At 36.3% G+C, this 17,457-nt stretch overlaps 1 long non-coding RNA gene across 2 annotated transcripts; it reads right to left on the reverse strand.

Moving 5' to 3' along the window:
* Positions 1 to 437: 437 nt before the first annotated feature.
* On the reverse strand, positions 438 to 12,050 carry LOC133515864 (uncharacterized). Of its 2 annotated transcripts, XR_009799107.1 has the most exons (3): positions 9,267 to 12,050; positions 3,249 to 7,565; positions 438 to 1,337 (listed from the first exon to the last, which is right to left on the reverse strand). It is a non-coding gene; the product is annotated as an uncharacterized LOC133515864 (long non-coding RNA). The 2 variants fall into 2 exon arrangements; XR_009799106.1 differs by lacking the exon at positions 9,267 to 12,050 and having other exon boundaries at positions 3,249 to 8,278.
* Positions 12,051 to 17,457: the final 5,407 nt, after the last annotated feature.

Below are 17,457 nucleotides of genomic sequence, written 5' to 3' on the forward strand. Positions count from 1 at the left end.
GCCTGATGGTGAGTAATCTCCGTAGCCTATTGACGCCTGCAACTCCAGAGGTATTACATACGCGTTGCCGACTCTAACACTCCGCACCCTCGTGGAGCTCTATGAGTAGGGTCTAGTGTTATTTGGCTGCGGTTTCCTGTAATCTGGAGGTATTTTCCCAGTTGGGCTCTGCTCTTGATCTGGAATGGCATCCGCTCCGCTGTGCTATGCGAGCGCAACACAAAACGAGATGAAATTCATAGTGCCCATACCTCTCTTTTGGACGTAGTTTAAGGACATAGCCGGGTCGGGTTATTTCTTCTTACTTTTGTAAATAAATGTGGAAATACTTCTGATATATTTGCTCCATTTCAACGGATTAAGTTGAGTTGGATGTCACATACCAGTCATAAACAATGAAAAAGTTGGGTTTGGTGGAATTTGAATACAACAATTGATCACGTTAGAAGCGGTCGTTTTTCATGTTAATCGTAATTCAAAGAATAAAAAATGTAATGATTATGATCTAAATTAATCCGTCGGACGTTTTCATCTTCGGTTACGATTTAGGCTTTACAACTTACAGTTCCAGGTGATCTTTTTTTAACTTTTTGTTCTTGTCGAAAGTAATGTCACCACACTTTAGAACAGTTGTGCATAATCTTGACTTGGCGAACTTTAGCAGTACCACTGTAACAAAAGAAAATACCGATGTACCTATGGGACTAACTTAGAGTAATAATTATCAACTAGGTACTTGTAAAAAGAAACAAACATAAGAAGTTGAAAGAGGATAAATAAAAAAGCACAACAAAGGAAAAACTCACCATGTTTAATTGCAAGATGATGAGATTACGCGATGTAATAATAAACTCATCTCATTGACTAAATTAATTTTCACAACTAATATAATTCATACGATGTTTCGATTACAGTCAAAATAGTGGCTTGGTTTGACTGAATTTATTCAGAACAAATTTCTATTTATCAGAGCTAGACTGAATGTTGCATTGAATCTTGATGTTCTTCTAAATCTAAAACTAGATAGTGCCATCGACGATTTCGCACTAGATGGATAAGGTAAGGCATAAATTGACGACCATTTATGGATGGCATATCTGTACTGCGACACTCAAGTTATCGAGATCCTAATATCCTAATTCTTAAGATCAATCAGTGATTAAGGTAAAGATTAGCTTTAAAAATCTGATTTTCAATAGTAATGATTCTGGCGCGGCACCGTTGTTTTTATACACACAGACCCACGCCATCTTGCCGATGGTATCGTTGACTTGACGCTTGTCGTTGTTGCGGTTGAAGCGGTAATCGCCGAGGAGGATCGGGTAGCCCAATATGATCTGTAAGGAATGTTCAATGTGAATGCAGTATGATGATGGTATCGTTGACTTGACGCTTGTCGTTGTAGCGGTTGAAGCGGTAATCGCTGAGAAGGAGGATCGGGTAGCCCAATATGATCTGTAAGGAATGTTCAATGTGAATGCAGTATGATAATTGTATCGTTGATTTGACACTTCGATCGTTGTAGCGGTTGAAGCGGTAATCGCCGAGAAGGAGGTAGGCAGGAGTATGATGTATTTAAGGAGGTTCACTACTATATTTAGTAATAGAGTAAAATTAGACGAACAGCATTGTTAAGACTGTATACGAAAAGAGTAACAGGTAAGAGTATGGAGGTAGGAGTAAGGTTTCACTTATGCCTTTTTAATCTTAGTATAGTGTAATATTAATAAATAATTAATAATGATTGTAAGTGTAATCTTAATTTAAACTGTAATGGGTTTATACCTTAATTAATATTTTATCTATTTATTTATAATATTTGCTTTGCTGCTTGAACAGTGCCCTGAATGTTCTTCATATACCTACCATATAACTGTTATTACAGATTGTACTAATATGGATATTTAATATGAATAAAATGAAAGATCACAATCAATTTTATATGATTATTGGATGATGTATGATTCTTGGACATCAGTGGTTAAAACGTCAGTAGTCACCACTAGAGTACTTTACTGGAAGTGATCAATTAATACCAAATAAATATATAATTGTGTTTTTTATTTCATGAAAATACTTCTAACCATAAACCTAAGTAGGAATAACTCTTACCATATTAATGTCTATACCTATAATACCTACCAAATTGTCAACCTCACTTTAGCTTCCTTTTCCTTTTACCTATTCTATGACCCAGGGGTGGGGCGTGGCTAAGGTGAAAATAGTTTTCTTAACGATTAGCGTTAAAGATTTAAAACTATCATCTTGGCTACACTTCCTATTATCTTAAGTACATACTAGTCGTGAAAGCGCTGGTGGCCTAGCGGTAAGAGCGTGCGACTTGCAATCCGGAGGTCACGGGTTCAAACCCCGGCTCGTACCAATGAGTTTTTCGGAACTTATATACGAAATCTCATTTGATATTTACCAGTCGCTTTTCGGTGAAGGAAAACATCGTGAGGAAACCGGACTAATCCCAACAAGGCCTAGATTACCCTCTGGGTTGGGAGGTCAGATGACATTCTTCCTCCTGCCCTTATCCCACGTTATGTGGGGTCGGCACAACATGTCCTTCTCTTCCATTCTCCTCTATCTTTCGTTACCTCAGCACTCACTCCTTTCTTTCTCATATCCTCTTTCACACAATCCATCCATCGTTTTTTGGGTCTACCATCCGCTCTCCGTCCATCAACATTCATTCCTAACATTCTTTTTCCTATATGGCATTCATCCCTCCTCATTAAATGCCCATACCACGCTAACCTACCACTCCTTATCTTCTCCGCTACCGGTGCTACTTTTAAACTTCCCCTTATATACTCATTCTTAATCCGATCCTTTCTCGTCACTCCACACATCCATCTCAACATTCTCATTTCCGCTGCGTGCACTCTTCTTTCATCCGTCACTTTCGTCGCCCAGCACTCTGATCCATACATTACAACAGGTCTCACGATCGTCCTGTAGATTTTCCCCTTAAGTTTAAGGGGCATTCGTGGATCGCAAGTTGTTCCAGAGACCTGTCGCCATTTCATCCATCCCGCATTTATTCTATTTTTCACGTCACGGTCGATGTTGCCGTCACTTTGGATCAATGACCCAAGGAGGTACCGGAAGGTCAGATGACATTCGCTTTCGTAAAAACTAGTGCCTACGCCAAATCTTGGAATTAGTTGTCAAGCGGACCCCAGGCTACCATGAGCCGTGGCAAAATGCCGGTACAACGTGAGGAAGAAGAGAAGACCTACTAGTCGTGATTATGCATGTTCATGCTCTTAATGATCTCCCCCTGAAAAGTGGTCAGTCGGGCGCGACACCCCGCGCTGGACCTCTTGCCGCACACCCAAGTTATCTTGTAGTCGTTCTTGGTTTCCACGCAGAAGCGGAACCGGCCTAGCTGGAGGACTGGGTTGCCTTTGCTTGAAGTGCTGAAGGTAACTGTGGGAATAATACGATAGGTTTCTGTAATGATGGATAGGGACACTTTGAAAATATTTAGGTATAACGTATTTTACAAATACCTACGAATTATATTTACGCTATCATTCTTCAGCGTGGAAACAAAACTTGCTGTAGAATTATCTAGAGGGCATTGTGGCTTTAGGGAATCATACTTTCATCGTTAGATATCCCTAGGTATGAATTCCCTTATATGGTATACTACTTAATTATTAGTCCATCATTCATAAGCTAATTTATTTTATTTGTATTACAGATCTCAGAAATAAAACAAACTCATCACTTAAATATAATTTAATTCTGTTATTTTCTAAACTGAATGTATTCCAAAATATATAAGTCTGGCGGTGCCAAGGGGCATTGCCGCCAGCATCCTAGGCAGCCTTCCGGAAGCGAGTAGCTTCAGAAAGGTATTATATAATAAAAAAATTGTTCATTAAATAAATAAATCGCAAATATATAATGTATACAAGTTATATTAATAAATTCGCCTGTTATATGCTAAATAGGAACATTAATCCTAGAACTGAGAGAATAGTCGCAATTTATATTTTTCACCACACCAGCTGGTAAAGGCTCTCTTGGTACTTCAAAAACTGATAAGAAAGTTGCATTTTATCCACATACTTGCATCCTACATAGGTACAGCGAAGTAATTAAATGCAAATTTTGAGTTATTTCCTTATGTTGTCTGGTAAAATTGACTTTTAAATGACGATTTTGAATGAAAAATATTAAATATCATTAATCGATTTGCTTTGATTTTTTTGATATTTTAGTTAGTATTTTTCTTGCGTTGGTGTAGTGAAAAAAATTGTGTTTCACTCGGCGGCAAAGTTTGTTTGATCATTGTGCCTTGAATCCCTCACTACACTCAAGATTCCAGTTTCGAACCACTCGTCACGCTCGTGGTTTCATTTTGGAATCTTTCGCTTACGCGGGTATAATTAATATTGGGGGTTAAACAACAACTTTGCCACCTTGTAAACCAAATAACTATTGACTTAAACCTTTTATAGTTGATTAAGATTAATGATTAAGTCGTTCGCGTCTTCCCTGTAAACATAACAAAGTTAAGGAAATCTAAAGCTAAATTTGATGCTACACCCTTAAAGGCGGGATAACATTCTTCAGTAGGCACTTTAGACTCAAATAAGAGTCGTTTACTTTTATAATATTGTCCACAGAGGTGACCTCATTATAAAATGTTGTTGACCCACCTGTTATTTGTGAATTTGAATCATCCAGATAAAAAGAGTACAGTTTTTGTAATTACGTAACCATACCCCTAGCTAGTACCTAGATTTGCGATTAATAATACTAATATACCTGGAGATTACATAGAAAATCGATTGTGTTGAAAAGCAATTAATGATTATGTTCTATACTAAGGCCAATAATCCTATTGTCAATGGTCGTGAGCGACGCCTTGCACCGCCTGTTCTTCACAGTACAAGACCACTTGCACTTGGTCTTTCCGTAGTATCCAGTCATTAAGTTATATCTGTACTTTCCTAGGATGATCACCGGACGTCCGTAGCGAGATGTTGTAAAAATCGGTTCTGGAAAACAAATTAATATTGTATAAGACGAAAATTTTAGAGAAGGAAAAACATTGAAGAAGCCAAGACGATTAAGAAACAATCGATTCTCCCTACAAACTTATTATTTAATAATTGTAAGAGTCTGGAGCGAAAAACAGGTTTCATAACTTTTTTTTAATGTTCCTTACTTTTATAATAATGACAAAGTCTAAAAAATATCAAACGGACTCCTTGAGGATCGCGTCTGCCTTACGATGCAACATCTTCAGGAGGTCAGCATGGCCGTAGTTGTCAGAGGTGTGCTGTGCGGTTTTTGGATTACCACGCGATAAAAGTGGTGATTCGCAAGGCTTTGGTCACAGCCTGGTTCCTTGGCAGTAGGGTCGTTGTTACTAATGGGACGCACCTTTGCCACGTCCCATCTGAGTCCCACCATCAGTGACCGTTTCTGGGCCAACAGATTTCCTTGGCAACTCAACGGGGAAATTTTTCAGTGTCATGGGGCCGTTTGGGCCGGCTACGCTCCGGGGTGGTACCTTAACCTAGTTTAATTCAGTGGCTAAGATTGACAAAGCCAAGCTTTGCTTTTGCTGTGGTAATTGTAGCACCGCTCACAATCTCTCTGCTTAGCCTTAAGGTTGACTGGTAGAGAAAGCCTCGTGGCATTAAGTCCGCCTTTTTCACTGTAAGATTTTCTTCTTTTGTGCAATAAAGACTAAATAAATAAATAAAAGCCTGATTTGTCTTTTTGTCCACATGACAAAGCTTGCATTGTTGATGACGAATTATGAATTGACGACATGTTTCTATTCATTATATTTATCATACCTTATTGCCTATATTGTCAAATGAAATATTATTAATTAGGTGCTTTTATTTTGTTAAAATGAACGGTAGAGTGGTAGACAAATTATAAATTTTGAACATTAACACATACCATAAACGTGTAATGTAATTAAATCTTAACTAAAACAGTTTAACGACTATATAGTTATTCACACTCCGCACTCAAAAACTCACACTACGCATTGCCACTCACTTTGACGGTTGCCAATATACTGATTCGTGCTTAGTATCCGGCGAGACCGACGCGGGCGCATGTTAAAATGGCGGTAACCTACAGTTGTACCTAACTCGCGCTGGGCGTAAATGTTCTTAATTTTTAAAATCATTAACGATCTATCGTAATCAAGTTGTCAAGCGGACCCCAGGCTCCCATGAGAGGTGGCAAAATGCCGGGACAACGCTAGGAAGAAGAAAAAGATGACGTAATCGCCGTTCATAAATTATATATTTTGCGATAAATGCTGAAATTACATTAATTATTTTATTACTATTTGCAAAAACGCTGTAACCCTCACAGAAACCATTTCATGAGGGCTGAAACCGTTGTACCGTTTTTATTTAATTTTGCAAAACCAGAATTGGTGTAAGTGAACTTGATTAAACAAATATCATTTTTGAGGCGTTTAGAACATTTTTATTTAAGAATGATCAAAAAATACATTTGTTTGCCTACGTTGTCCAATTTCTCTAATCATCGTAGTTATGACACCCAGTCCATTCAACACAGAAAAAATCGAGACCCAAACAAAGAATTTTATTAGACCGACTTAAAATAGGACAATGCTATGTTCATATATGTGTAACATGATAAGGAAGATTCAGCATGCTACAAATGGTTGTGTTCATTTCTAAACTTGATTACTTTGTTATCAACAGTAGTCATCGTGTTTCGGCAGCCGGAGCCCGTTTTAGAGCATTTCCAGGTCTGACTACGTTTCCCAATAGATTTCTGGCAAAGGTTGTAGCGATATCCATCCGCGATGATCACCGGTTGACCGTACCTCGATGTCGTGTGTTTAACATCTACATCTAGGACAGCAGCAGCATCTTCTACGGCAGCAGCATCATCTATAGCAACAGCATCATACTTTCTACCCGAAATAGAAAAAGTGGAGAACTGATAATGAAATAGAAAAAGTAGAGAGACGATGATGAGCAAAATAAATTCATGTAAAAGAAAGGACAATAAGAATTGACTGACAAGACCATTAAGTATTTTTTTAAATATCAGAATTAGTAGGAAGGTAATTATATAACTTTAATGATTAGGATCACGGTTAATCTTAATAAAAACATTATCCATTGTAATGAGAGGCGCTCTGCATTTCTTGGTTCTCTGCGTACAGGCGATTTGTTTCTCCAAGTATGAGCGCTATGGGAATCATAGAAATAATACATCTAACAAGCAGTTCTTTCTTTTATCCCTATATTTTGTTAAAATTGATTTTTAGAAAAAGACAAAATTTTACAGAGGTTTGTGACAGATTGACAATTTTTATGAATAAAGGGATTAATACTAATGTGTATGTTCATTAGTGACATACACTATGACATTATCCACGGTTGTAATTGACACTTTGCAACCATGTGGGGTGCGACCAGTGCAGAACCACTTGCCCTTGGATTTCCCGGAGCAGGCGTTGTGGAGGTTGAATCGGTACTTCCCCTGCACTATCACAGGTCTTCCGTACTTGGATGTTGTGAAGAAATAAGAATCTGTAGATGCATTACGTAGTTTAGTTTTTGTATACTACATTTTTTTACCTATTTGTACAAAACACAATATCATGTAGAAAAAACACGCTTGTTAAGTCGCCAATAACATCATGATTGTCAACATCAGTACAAGACAGATAAAAGAGAACAAAATTGAATTTTGTAAACAAATTCATATTTATTATGTTATGAGATGAGCAGCGAAGCAGGAACTATTTGCGTCATGCAATTACCAGATTAGTATAATATAATAATAATAATTCAGTCTATATACGTCCCACTGCTGGGCACAGGCCTCCTCTCATGTGCGAGAGTGCTCGGGCTATAGTCCCCACGCTAGCCCAATGCGGATTGGGGACTTCACATACACCTTTGAATTTTTTCGCAGACGTATGCAGATTAGTATATAGGGTTTTTATTTAGCCTGCACCAATTTACGGGGTGAATATATAGGTCATACTGACCAACTTTTACTATGAGACCAACGCCGCAATCGCAAAAAAATATTGCCTATTTCATGTATTTTGGCTGTATGATATGACCTTGACATTTTCTATGGGAGAGTAATTTTTTTTCGAGATTTCGGGTTTGGTCTCATAGTAAAAGTTGTATTCAGCCCGTAAATTATTGCAGGTGACTGAATAAACACCCTGTATATTTTATTCCTAAATTTGTCAACCGAAAGAAATTTGTTCATGTCCATACATAGTATTTTTTTTTTCATTTCATTTATGTTATTATGTATCTAAGGATTCACATTAATTATTAATGTACATACATCATCAGAGTCATTTAAGACTTAATTGTAAAATAAAACTAAAACAGTCTTCTTGTTAGCTCTTTACACTCACAGTTGGCAGTCAATTATTTTTTCAAACCATTGCTATTTGGTTATTTGTTCTTAGTTTAGTACCTACAACTTTAGTAATTGTGGTCATAAGAAATCCTAATTATTTCCTGGTTAACGGTACATATAGACGCCCGACAGCCACTTTTTCTTCGTGCAAAACCAGTTCTACTTGGTTTTGCCCGTGCCACCCTAGTGGAAATTAAAATGCTAGGGGATCACCGGTCGGCCAAACTTGGAGGTTGTGATCCACCCTTTCATAATTATTTTATATATGTAATATGGTTCAATTTAGCTAAGAATTTTTTTATCCACAACAAACATACTTCATAAAATTTTATGATGACGTAAGACGTAAAGTTCGAGCCGATATTTTAAACTAACACTTGAACTAATGGTTCCAGCATATTTTTTGGACAAAGTTTTATAATGTAAAAGCTTTATGACATAGAAATAAAGCTCAAATTAATAATTTTATAAACCAGTTTCTTAATATATTGGTTAACTATAAATTACTTAGCCCTCCAAGTTAGCATCAAATATTTCAGACGAGATGACCTACTTCAGATATGAAAGAAATTTACCGTGAGACCCAAACAAAGAATTTTATTAGACCGACTTAAAATAGGACAATACTATGTTCATATATGTGTAACATGATAAGGAAGATTCTAGCATGCTACAAATGGTTGTGTTCATTTCTAAACTTGATTACTTTGTTATCAACAGTAGTCATCGTGTTTCGGCAGCCGGAGCCCGTTTTGGAGCAATTCCAGGTCTGACTACGTTTCCCAATAGATCTCTGGCAAAGGTTGTAGCGATACCCATCCGCGATGATCACTGGTTGACCATACCTCGATGTTGTGTGTTTGACATCTACATCTAGAACAGCAGCATCATCTCCAGCAGCAGCATCATCTACAGCAACAGCATCATCTACAATAAGAAGATATAAATGAGAGGTATTCTTAGATGAACAAGAAGTATTTCTACTACTACTTTCTACTAGACATATAAAAAGTGGAGAGCTAACAGACGATGATGGATAAAACAAATCCATGTTTAGAAAGGACAATAAGGATTAACTGACACGGACCATTAAGTATTATTTTTTAATACTGCAATAAGTTGATAGGTAATTATAATACTTTAATGATTATGGTCACGATTGATCTTAATAACAACATTATCCATCGTAATGAGAGATCACTGCATTTCATGGTTCTCCGCGTGCAGGCCCATATACCCCTGGATTTGCCAATGCAAGAGTAGTGCAGATTGAATCTTTAGCTGCCAACCATGATCGCAGGACTCCCGAACTTGGACGTGGTAAATATGATTTCTAAGAATAAAATATAATTGTCAATAACGACACAAATTTCAAAGACACCTCTTGAGCCTGCACTTCGCAAAATCGTAGAAAATAATAAAATGTCAAAAATATAAATCATTAATAATTTATGAATCTATTTAGATACACAATTACACATAGATAAAGGTTAAAGATGTCCAATTATCCATTTATTCATTCGTTTAACTTAAGTGTTTAGCTTAACTTTCATCTCGCTTGCCGTGTGTCACAGAAAAACTGATTTGTTTTTATCAACACAGCATTTAATAACATTTGTTTAAGTAACTTAAAAAATGAATTCAACAAAGATTTACAATAAATATAAAGGTTCAAAAACTTAATGATTATGTTCATAGGACACGTTGATAATTTGATTATCTACAGTAGTGATGGAGGCCCTGCAGCCCCTGTTTTTGTTGCTGCAGGCCCACGAGCCTCTAGCCTTGTCTATGGACCTATAGTGCAAGTTGTATCGGTATGTGCCTATCAGTGTCACTGGCTGGCCGAACTTTGACGTCGTCCATATTATGTCTGCGGAGAGAAACGACCTTTTAATAAGATGTTAAAATATGCATTTTTAGTCTGACAAAACTTGAATATAGACAGGGCGATTAAATATTTAAATTAAGTAAATATATACCCAATATTTATGTGTGAAAACTTGATTACTCTTTAGATTGTGAAAGAGATCACTTCCGTTAAAATGTTTTTATTTTGATAACATTTTAATTGGTAACTATGAATATAAAATTAGCAAAGAGCGTAGCCGTGTTTTCATGGAAAAGCGGCCCTTCCACGAAATGTTTACAGTATTTTTTTTATTAAGAGCCCTTATGACAAGTATTATTTCTTGTATAAGTTTTAGCTTCCTATCTCTGTTATTTTCTGAGATATGATTTTTTACAACTTTTTATAAATAAATAAAAAATCCCACACTGGCTAATACGATTTACGTAAACTATTGGTACGGTAATCTCTATATAAATACTCATATATTCTTTAAATAATATTTAATATTTATTTAAAAAATCTTGGATAAAGTTAGGAATTAAAACATCAGTAGTTTTTCCTTGCTTTCTAGAAAAGCGACACCAACAGTTCTTCGTAACATTATTGCTTATGTAAAGGTCTACAATATATATTTTTTTTAAATAATCCAGTTGGTATTTCATACTAAAAAATAGAAAAATAAAGAATAAGGTACCTAATACCCATACCAGATAATTTAGTCGCAAAAGAGTTTTTGCACATTGCAAAAACTTGCCGCCCTCAGAATATCTAACGGGCAGAGTGGCGTTATTTTGTGTCAGAGGCCAAGATCCTGTTTGGGTCACTGAGCCAGTGAAGTATAGTATAATATAACAAAAGGTAGGTTACGAATTGTAAAATTACCAAAATAAAAAATATTGATATGTTGAATCATAATCAAGAACGTCAATGATTGTGTTCACTAGAGATATTGACGATTTCACTATCCAATGTGGTGATAGACGCCCGGCAGCCTTCATTCTTGTGGGTGCAGAACCAGTTCCCTCTTGGCTTGCCGATGCTGTGTGTGTGCAGGTTGAACCTATAGCGGCCAGCGGGTGAGTCGAACAGGATCACAGGCCTCCCGAACTTTGAGGTCGTGTATGTGATGCCTATGAAAAAGGTGTTCTTTAGTAATTAAAAGACATAGGTTTTATGGTGAGATGTAAGGTTTGCAAACCGGATCCCAAATGTATGAAATTATCCGGATCTGGATTCGGATACCCAGATCTTCCCATACATTTCAGATCTGTCGTGCAAACCCTAGTGAGATAAACGCAGGAATAAATATAGTCAGGTAGTGGAAAATAAAAATTTGAGGGGACTCCGCTTTTGTTAAAAAAATACCTTCATAACGAATACATATATACAACATCAATGTGTTATGGATTAAGATTTTTGTTTGGTACATTTAAAAACAATCATTACCATCGATTCAGATAAGGTCCGGAATATAATTTAACGAATATACAAAATGAATGTTCTACTAATTTTAGTCTAAAAACATGTGAGTTAAGCCGTAAAATTAGCTTAATTTTCATAATTTTTAGACATTGTGCAAAGTTTGTAACAAAATTTGAATCTTTTTCTATCGAGCAAACGTCAAAACCTCAGGATTCGTCTCTCGAGAAAGTCGTCAAGATTGCTATTTTTTTTTACAGCTGTATTATGATCTGCAACAGCGCTACAACTTATCCAAAACTCCACTCTGTGAACCTAATACGGCACCCTAAATACAAGGAGATAAATCAAAAGGACAGATAAACGATTAATAACTAATAGAGGCTTGTAGCGCTTTAATGAATAAGACCATAAGGCTGTCTTGTCAATCAGGTACCAGATAGGTATGATCGGAAAAAACCGATAATATTTAAGAGAGAAGCACGTGATCGTCCATAGAAAAAGAGAAAACATTTTTCCACCTATAAATATTTTCCATTTTCCATGATTTTTTACTGTTATTGACACAACGAAAAACTAGGATTATAGGTTTTCCTTCTTTTAAAAATTGGCAATTTTTTTTTTCATAAATCTTTTTTAAGGCGAAATCTATAAACCTAGAATATAATATATTATGATGAAGCGATCGACATCAAAATTAAAGTGATTTGTTAAGATTTAGGTAGTGGAAACCGTTTTCTCCAGAAACGGAATTTCATATAAAAAATACCGTTCTTTCGTTAGGGTCGCAAAGCTATTTTTCCCAGTTAATGATTATGTTTATTTATAATAGAGACAACCGTGCTCCCTACACTCCCTATAGTCATTAGCCTGGCTTTGCACCCCAATCTCATACGCGAGCACCTCCATGTGGCCTTAGGACCCGAATACTGGCGATCCTTGTTGAATTGTTGCTTGCCGTATAGTATTGCCGGGCCACCAGATTTGGATTTTATATATATGATTTTTGAAACTTCCAAAAATATATATATTAAAAGAAAAAAAATTGCCGTATAGAATTAAGTCCGCCATTTGTACAGTAAGTTCAAAGTATTTGCTGGAATTGCTTGATTAGCGATTTTTTAATCAAGCCATCCAGTATCCAGTTGCGTCCTACTGTTTCGGTGATCCTGTTTGAACTGTACTGTACGTTTCCAGAAAAGGATAACATTAGAAAGAAAAAAAAGTAAACTCTATTGGGTATTAAAAAAAAACAGATAACCCACAAGTAAATTTAATGTTGAGCGCCAGAATAAGAAGATACCTGAAAAATAGTTTACAATTTCACATAATTCAAATTACAACCACACTTAATTTAAGTGCCTACAAGTATGATCTTCATTAATTTAATAAAAGGCCGGTTTTTATCTGAATTCGTCATTCGTTTTGTTTACACAACATTAATAAAAAAATGTTTTATCGGCGTCTATTCGCTCCGTAATGACTGTGACGCCCCCCAGTGGGTGTGGGGCATATTGCTTACTTGACAGTTGGCAAATAGTATGAAGATGTCGTCCCATGAAAGTTCATGTATTCATCGCTTGTATTTCTCCCACCACCAACTTCACACATAGCCAATAGTTTAGACAAGTCTGTACAGTTATATGTCATGATTGTGATCCTTCCCAATATGGATAACCTTGTCATTTATGGTCCTTATCTTGGCTTTGCAGCCGAGTCTCCGCCGCCAGCATCTCCACGTGAACTTAGGACCCGGAAACCGGCAATCCTTGTTAAATCGGTGCTTGCCGTACAAGATCGCCGGCGCGCCAGATTTTGAATTCGTAAATATTACGTTATCTGAAAATCCTCACTGGTAAATACATGTATAAAATAGAATCGAGATTTAATCCTAGAAATAGTTAAACAAGGAAAGTGCAAATGCCCCGAGATGTTATAAATAACACAAAGTGGAGTCTGCAAGGTGTCATAGAAGCTTACCAGTGAATCGCAAATGAACTTAAAATACAATAATTACCTTTGCCACTTTTGTGTCATTTCCAGTCTCCGCGTGTCCTTTTCAGCCTTAAGCGAGGTTTAGACTAGCAAGAACTTGCATGCAATTTTCATTACATTGCGCTATCTGATCAAACTTTTGAATATAGTTTACCTTAAATAGTAGTCGGCAATGTAACGCAGATTGCATGCAAGTTTTTGCTAGTTTACGCCTCACTTTATAGGAGAAAAAAAATTCATTAATTTTTCAAAGTTTCCTTTTTGTGGCGGCCATACAAAGTATATGGAGATATGGTAACACGATAAGAGAAAACCCTGGGACATTTTTTATCCCATTAATAGGATCGAAAGAGCTCGTGATTCTGAGTAGAAAAAAAAAAACACAACACAGCACAGTTTTGTCATCTATTCTCAAAGCCATTATAAAGGGCATTGCTTGGGGGGCCTACCCAAGAATAAATGTTACAGGGGTGCAACCCAGTTACTGTTAAAGGTTTAAGTCTGAATTTTCAGTGAGCAAGAAGGGTAATGAGGGGTGTTTTCCGAATCTGTCGTAACTGAAAACACGTAAGCACTAGCACAATCTACAGTTGCCGTCATGTCAATAAAAAGCTAACATTGTGTGTTGTGTTGTGTGGCGTTGGGTTCTAGATAAATCTCCTCGATGAGAGGCGGAATATGTCGAGCAATGGCAAATCCAAAAACGCTTGTGAGTTATTAAAATATATTCAATCGCCGGGTGCCCGAGTTTAGTGGTCGTAAATACGATATCTGGAACTTAAATAGTAAGATTGACAATACGATAAAATGATTACCTATACTACATTCAATTGTCACACAGAAGCACGTTACAATTGAAACAAGATACATGTAGTTTGAACCGATGTAAACTTTAAGTAAGTAAACACTTTATTGCACGAGAAAAATAAATATTGATTACATCAGATAGGAAATAATTACAAAATGAATTCATAAAAAACTAATAATAATTTGCACCTGGCGGGGACCATCTCCGGATGTATCATATTGCTTGCTTTCGAGATTAAATTGCCTTAAAGGAACTTTGCGCTGTTGACTCCGGCCCACGCATGCCTCCCAAAGTTCCGGGGCCCTTTTTTTAGCATCATAATTATCATCCGCTTCAATAATATTCAATTAAGTACTATTTACAAACATTATCTCGCCAATATAGGTACTATATTAGAGTGTAGGAATGTGGTATACCAGTAAAACTGCACAAAATACCAGGTTTAGCTGGTATAGGTATTTTATGCGGCACTTTTTAATACAAATTCGAAAATGCAGGATCAAGTATGAGTGTGCTCATTAAAAATAGATATAACATTGTCATTTACAGTCATAATCCTAGCCCTGCAGTCTTTTCTTTTTTTGCATCTCCAATTTACTTTCGGTCCTCTAGAACGACGATCCATACAAAAGCGATGCACCCCATAAGAGATCACCGGATTGCCATATATGGTTCTGGCAAATATAATATCTGGAAGCAAACAATACCATAAAGACAACTTGTAATATTCACAAGAAGTATTAAAATAATACCTAATATCTTCCCTCCACCACGTATATCTAGACTAGGAGATCTATAATTATGTGAGTTTTGTTTTTACACCTAAATGAGTTATATACATATAAAACTCAGTTTGAAAACTCCACTGTGCGTCATGTTCTCGGTCTAACCCCTTCACGGGTCTTTTGAATATGCTTCTTACTGCTAAGGCCTAAGCATTCGGACTTTCTTAATGACGGTAACATGTCAAGTACAGGCATAAAACTCATATACCTATACCTACGTATACCTACGTATTCAGTCCAGTATTAAACGAAGCGCACTTTATTAAAACGGCAGTCAATACTATGCAACAGTCATCGGTATGTATATCGATACATACCGATGACTGTTGCATAGTATTGACTGCCGTTTTAATAAAGTGCGCTTAGTAAGTATACATCGGTATACTTAGAAGTGTCACCTACAAGATGATAACATGTTAAATAAACGTGAAAAAATGTCTCTCTTTGTTCATATTTAATTATGAAATGCCCAAAACAGTGACAACATAGGATCAAGATCAATAATGCGTGTGTTCGTTGAAAACATGAATGATCTGTTCATTCAAAGTCAGTATCCTGGCTTTACAAATATTCTTCTTCTTGCATCTCCAAGTGACCCTCGATCCCGTAGACCGGATATCTTTGTTAAAATGATGCTCCCCATAAATCATGACCGGATTTCCAGATTTGCTTTGCGTGAAAAAAATACCTGGAAATTAAACCAGGCACTATATTTTTTCGCCAAACACATTAAGCCATAATTAAAGATTGATTCCTGATTGATCAGGTTGATTTACGAACGCTGGCACGGATTTTTTATGAGATTTTTTTTCAGTTCAGTACGTATCTCCGGCCAGTTCTTGTGAATCCAGCTATAACAAGTAAGAAACAAGCACCATAAACATATAGGATTATCGATAGTCGTAAAACATTACCCTTTTATTCACCATAACTAACACTACCGGTTATAATTATCTATCACAAAGGCGTATTGGCTATTTCGGAAAACCCAAATGTTGGAATGTCGAATGCTAATCGTATATCTATAGCGCTCTACAAACTGTGACTACTTTTTTTACATTGTTACTCTCACTTGTATAACAAATGCCTACGATACAACAACAGGATTCTTAATGCGTAGGTATGCTCATTATAAACATGTTCGACAAAAGTCATAATCCTAGCCTTGCAGACGAGCTTGCACCTGCTAAACACCCCCAAATGGCCTTCGACCTCGCAGTCGGTCCTTGATGATACGGTGATACCCATATTATTATGAATATTTTTAGATGTTCTATTTAGAATCTGTAAGTTTCTAATCATAAGTATAATAATACTACACAATCAGAAATAACACTAGTAAAGTAAAAGATGGTATGAATTTATAAAATAAAACTACTTACAATTACGAATATTATCGAAGTTCCACAATATTAACAATTGAGTTTGAAGACAAGTATCAGCCATTAGCCTCAAACTCTCAATACAATTCTTCTATTGAATGGTACATGCATGGAGATAATAATACATACTCGTATATATACAAATATTAACCAAATAAATGTATTTCATATCAAATCATTTTAATTTGTCAATTTATTACATGTCTTACAAAACTTCCAATTCTATTCAAATTAATAACTAAATGTATATAATTAAAGTAAAATTAAATTTAGGTATTACTTATATAATCCACAGATGAACAATTCACCTATAGAACATCAAAGAGATACACTAGTATTAGTAGTGTCTAACGGAGAAAGTTAAAAACTTAGGTTTTGTAGAGGCGTAAATCCGATGCACTCGTCGAACTAACGAATGTCAAAAGGACAAAAAAAGCATAACAATAAGTAGAACAAATTAATTATCATCTATAAACACCATACGGCTCAAGTTATGTTGCAATCGATTGCGCCTATTCCTACAGCGGTATAGCCCGGATAAAATTTAAAAGGCGTTAACGAACAGTTAAATCTGTAATCATGAATGACTATGTTCATTATAAATATTTACGATACGATCGTCAACAGTCATTATCCTGGCTTTGCATGCGAGGTTGCCCTGCTTCACGCATCTCCAAGAGGCCTTAGGCCCCTTAGTCCGGCGATCCTTGTTGAAACGGTGGTTGCCATATACGAGCATAGGGTAGCCATTTTTAGACGTTGTAAATAGAATTCCTGGAAGTTGTAAGAGAATGA

This window comes from Cydia pomonella, chromosome 3 (genome assembly GCF_033807575.1).
Source record: "Cydia pomonella isolate Wapato2018A chromosome 3, ilCydPomo1, whole genome shotgun sequence".
Taxonomy (NCBI): Eukaryota; Metazoa; Arthropoda; class Insecta; order Lepidoptera; family Tortricidae; genus Cydia; species Cydia pomonella.